Raw genomic sequence first — 5,774 nt, forward strand, 5'->3', positions numbered from 1 at the left:
GAGGGGGAGGGGGAGGGGGCACCTCATGGCATTTTTATACATACTTGCAATCGCAGCTTTGCTCTCATTTCTTCCCCTTCCTCACTGTCCCCCATATGTCCCTTGCTCCTCCGTCCTCCCCGTTTGCCCTTCCTTCCCTCAGACACCCACTTCTTAGGCTCTATCACAGTATTTACTGAATTCCTAATATGAGCAAAGAGACTGGGTTAAGTGCTATAGAAGGAGCAAATGGTCCAAAATGTAGTATGGTTTGCATCACAGGACTCAGTATATACCTCAGCAGGGAGAAGATGCAGGTAATTGACGTACAGTGCTCCAAGCCGTAAAATAAATGTAAGTACTGAATAAAGGACGTGTGGGCTGTGTTTGATAACAAAAACAAAGTAAAAACAGAGTTACAAAAATTATATAAATTAACATTACTTATACCATTAACTTTCATTGATTTATTTGGGTCAGGAAACAGACTATAAGGCACTAGTTGTTGACATTCCTAGTGCTGCAACCCTCTAATACAGCTCCTACTGTTGTGGTGATCCCCAACCATAAAATTATTTTCCTTGCTGCTTCATAACTGTAATTTTGCTACTGTTATGAATCATAATGTAAATGGTTTTGGACATAGAGCCTTGCCAAATGGGTCACAGAACGCACAGGTTGAGACCACCTGCTCTAAGGGGACTGTGATTATGAATTTTCCTTCTCTCGCTCTGTATACCTGTAAGCCTACAACTTGGAAAACAAAAGATGGGTTATCAGTTTGAAGTTAGCCTGAACTACATACTGAGACCTCATCTCAAAAAACATTACATCAAAACGCTGCATAAATATTAGCAGAAAAAAACGTCCTCAACATCCACAATCTCTTCAGACAGTGTGGAAGATTCACTCTGCCAGAATTGGACTTATGTGTAAGCCCCTTTCTACTGATGTGATTTGAGAAGCCCCTAGATGGTCATATGACTGAGCAATCAGGTCTTTCTTCTTCCCAAGTTCAGATTTGCATTGCAAGCAGGCAGTGTATTCTGCTGTGACCAGTACTATGGTTCCTCCCCTCCTTTCCCCCCCTCCCTTGCTTCTTCTCTCATTATATTTATTTATTTTGTTTTGTCTTTTTGTTTTAAGACCCTTTTGATAAAGCAGGATAGACAGACTCAAGCTAAATTATGGGAAGAGAAAATTGCTCTTTGCCTCTGAGTCTGGTTGAACCCCTTCATCAGCTGAGAAGCAAGAATCTCAATAAGCAATCAATTGCTTAAAGCCTTGCTGCCTTCCCAGATGAAAACCTCACCAAAACCCAGCTTGTGCAATACAAGTGGCTTCCAGTTTTACTTTATTGAGCTACGATCCTAAGGCACCTCTGGAGTCACCCTGTAATCACATTTATTTAAAAGGGATAAAATTATGGGGGGGAGGGGTCTTAGCAACTTTTGAGTTATAACCCATTAGCCACCAAAATAGTGCATATAGTCAATGCTAAGGCATTTAATTACATTCTCTCTTGAAGAATTCATACTCACACTTGGGGAGGTCTTTCCCTGTGTAGCTCTATGTTAACCCATGTGCTTTAAGTTTTGCCCCATAACCTACATGATAAAAGAACAGAGTTGACTCCCACAGGCTGACCTCTAACCTCCATTCATGCACTATGGTATACATACATGTGTTTTTTTCTCTCTCTCTCCCTTCCTCCCTCTCTCTCTAATGTGTATGCACACAAACACACATACTGAATAACTTTTTAACAGAAAAGAAAAAGGCCATCAAGACAATGAGGAGACTCTTGTCTCTCTTCCCTTTCCAGGTCTTGTGTGAGAATGTGCATTTAGTGGCCGAGCACTGACCATTCTGGATCATGCACACGTGTATAGTTTTTATTGTTTATTTCTCTATTACTTTGCTCACCATCAATCATAATAAAGCTGATGTTGTCAATATTTTGCAGACAAGAAGTATGACAAACTGGGCTTGGTGGTGCATGCCTGTAATCCTCCACTCGGGAATGGAGACAGGAGAAACAGAAGTTCGAAGTCATTCAAAGAAACATACCAAGTTTTAGGCCAGCCTGGGATATGTGAGCTCCTGTCTCAAAAAGCCAGTAAATAATTGTACATAGTGATCTGTCCCTGGGTTCTGTCAACTGAAGCAGGTTAGGTTCAACCAACCACTCATCCTCAATATGCCACTGACGAGCTGAGCAATGAGGAAAGGCATAGCGATGAGACTTATCTGATGCAGCCACGGTGGACAGAATAGATAAAGGAGTCTAATGACCCAAGTCTGTCTTCAGGGCACTGGCGAGAGCTTTTCTTCTTCTTTGGTTATTTTTGAGACAGGGTCTTTCTACATAGCCCTGGCTATCCAGGAACTTACTTGGTAGTCCAGGCTGGCCTTGAACTCAGAGATATGCCTGCCTCTGCTTCTGCCAGGATTAAACCCAGCAGGAGCTTTGGTTTAAATTGAGGGCAAGAGATGTATATAATTAAATGGTCCTGGTCAAGGTGTGGTCCCACTGGTTATCCTCGGGTGTCTTCAGGGTGGTCCCAAGTGGTTGCTGTCGATTGAGAGAACAAAGTGGTCTTCAGGAGATTATGTCTGCTACAGTGTCACACACTCAAGCATAATTACCATTGTGGGGGAGGGGTGTGTGGGGGGGAGTCTTTTCCCATGAGGTTTTTCTCTTCTTGGAATCCAAGATAACTACAGATTTAGAACAATGATTTATGTCTGACCCCTCTGCCTTAAAGGTGGATGAGATAGGTTAAACAAACACTCCTTGAATGATTAATGTAATGACTCGAACAGTTAAGCAGAAGACCCAACATAAACTAGACTGGCCCAAGACGAAGGCAGAAATCAAGCTTACACCAAGCTTTGTGTTGTTCTGTGGGTCCAAGTGAGCAGCTAAGGTTTTTAGCAAAAGTAACTGCCAATAAATGACTGTTTTGGGCACAGCTTCAGGAGCTGCCTCCCCCTCAAGGCATCTGTGGAATGGTACCAGGGGAAGGAGCTAGCATATGGGTAGTCCAACAGACTGTTTACAGAAATCTTTTCACAAGGAAGCCAGAACAATAGGAAGGGGGTCGAATCATTCTCTTCTCCAACATATTTGCTTCTTTATAGAAAAATAAGCATTAGAAACCATGCTTCTAATAAGACTAGTAAGATTGGGAGTGGAGAGATTGCTCAGTAGTTAGGCGCATGTACTAATCTTACAGTTTGGTTCACAGCATCCACGTGAGGCAGCTCACACCTACCTATGACTCCATCTCCAGGAGAATCTGATGCCTCCACAAATACCCCAACCACACACGTGCCCACAGACAGATGCACATAACATAATTTAAATAGTAATAATAAATATTAATAAATAATAGAAATACTGATTTCGAATGTTTAATATTTTGGAGAAATGTTCCACTCCTGCCTAACACAGTAGGGGAGATAAGTCTACTTAATTTGTCTCAGAATGAATATCTCTGGATCTGCCAGAGTTGGTTAGAGATTTGCACTCGTTTCTGCATTTTATATTTAATTTCTTTCATCTTAGAATATTGAGTGTGTCTAGGTGCCATGTTTGGGAATGTCATGTTTTGAGTCATGGCATAAGCAACTAGTACAAAGGCAAGGAAACTGAGCTTTGTCCAGCAATCTGGGCTAATCGCGACTTTTTCGAAATGGGCTTTTTATAGCTAGCCCCAGGGACAAAGATCCAAAGTGTCTGAGGGTATACCTTGGCTTTTTTACTATCAAACAAACTGGTCTATAACCCAGATCAGTGATAAAGCCAATAAAGTGGATCTGTGGATTCCAAAGAAAAATGCCAGCCAGTGAAATTTCTCCTCCAGAGACCACATGAGCTTCAAGATGTTACTACTAGGTACAGAACACCAAGTCAACCAATGAAGTCCATTTAGGAATCTTCCTGCTCATTTTTCCTTAATTTCCCTGTAACACAAGGAGATTATTAGACTGCGTGAAAGACCTAAAAAGCCGGATCTTCTCATGTCATACTCGGAAAGACAACAATGTAGTAGGTAAAATGTCAGAGGCCACTGAATTATATATGCCAAAATGGATGTCTTAGTCAGGGTTTCTATTCCTGCACAAACATCTTGACCAAGAAGCAAGTTGGGGGAGGAAAGGGTTTATTCAGCTTACACTTCCACATTGCTGTTCATCACTGTAGGAAGTCAGGACTGGAACTCAAGCAGGTCAGGAAGCAGGAGCTGATGCAGAGGCCATGGAGGGATGTTNNTTACTGGCTTGCTTCCCCTGGCTTGCTCAGCCTGCTCTCTTATAGAACCAAGACTACCAGCCCAGAGATGGTCCCACCCACAAGGGACCTTTCCCCCTTGATCACTAATTGAGTGCCTTACAGCTGGATCTCATGGAGGCATTTCCCCAACTGAAGCTCCTTTCTCTGTGATAACCCCAGCCTGTGTCAAGTTGACACATAAAACCAGCCAGTACAATGGAAAAGAATAAAGTGCAAGAACTTAAATGTTAACTTTTCTGTAAAAACAAGACAAGTTATTGAGGTCTTAGGAGCAGGAAACAAAAACTACAATATAGCATCCTACTTCAAAAAAAAAAAAAAAGATAAAGATGCAAAAATACATTTAGAGGCTTCCAAACTCAATGAAAAGTGATAGTGCTTAATGTCTACAGAATCAGAATCCTCTTCTTAGGTTTTAACAAGAAGTCCAGCAGCTACTAATGCTAAATGCACAGCACAGACTCTGTGCTGGTTTGAATGAGAATCATCCCCATAGGCTCATATGTTTGAATACTTGGTCCACAGTTGGTTGCACTCTTTGGGGAACCATTAGAAGGTGTAGCTTTGTTGGAGGAGGTGTGCCACTGGGGTCAGGCTTTGAGGCTTCAAAAACCCTTGCCATTCCCACTTAGCTCTTTTGCCTTGTGATTGTGGATCAAAATGTAAGCTCCCAGCTACTGCTCCAGGACTATGACTGTCTGCCAGCTGCCATGGCCCCACCATGATGGTCATGGACTCTAACCATTTAGAACCATGAATCCCAAATTAAGTGGTTTCTTTTATAAAGTTACCTTGGTCATGATATGTTGTCAATGTTGAGGTCTGTCCCCCCAGGATAGCTGTAGCCATTTTGTTCCATGTCTGTCAGCTATTTCATATTGTTGCTGTAATATGCCTGCCAACTTAAGTCAGAGCAGAGTAATGCTGACCACATACGCTGTTATGTTCTGTATTTTATGAGGTTTGTTAATCTTTTAACAATTCCACAACTATAAGCTTCAGGTAGGACCCATAAAATTAAAGGTCAGTATGAACTGTTATATCTAAAATGGCTTAAGTCAGGGCTGACCACTGGGCATTACTTCCAGTACTTGTGTATGAGCTCACTGTGGGTTTTTTTTTTTTTTTTTCAGTTTTCGCCTTTATAAGCTGACATAGAAAAATGTTTGGGGTCATAACCCCAGCTCACAAATTCTAAGCTATGGCTCTCTAATAGATCAGTCTTATAGTGTGTGTTCAATAAACCATCCATGTCTGACTAAGATCAGTGTTTGTGTGGTTTGTGGGATGACTCTTGGACCCCAACTGTCAAGGCAATAGGAAAATGACCTGCTAGGTCTGACTTTTCTTGGTATCACATTTTTTAAAAATTCTTCTTGGCTTGCTTGGCATGGTAGCATTTAGGATGCAGAGTCAGAGTCAGAGAGTCAGAGAGTCAGTCAGAGAGTCAGTCAGAGAGTCAGTCAGAGAGTCAGAGAGTCAGAGAGTCAGGGAG

The sequence above is a fragment of the Mus caroli genome, chromosome 3 (assembly GCF_900094665.2).
Source record: "Mus caroli chromosome 3, CAROLI_EIJ_v1.1, whole genome shotgun sequence".
Classification (NCBI taxonomy): Eukaryota; Metazoa; Chordata; class Mammalia; order Rodentia; family Muridae; genus Mus; species Mus caroli.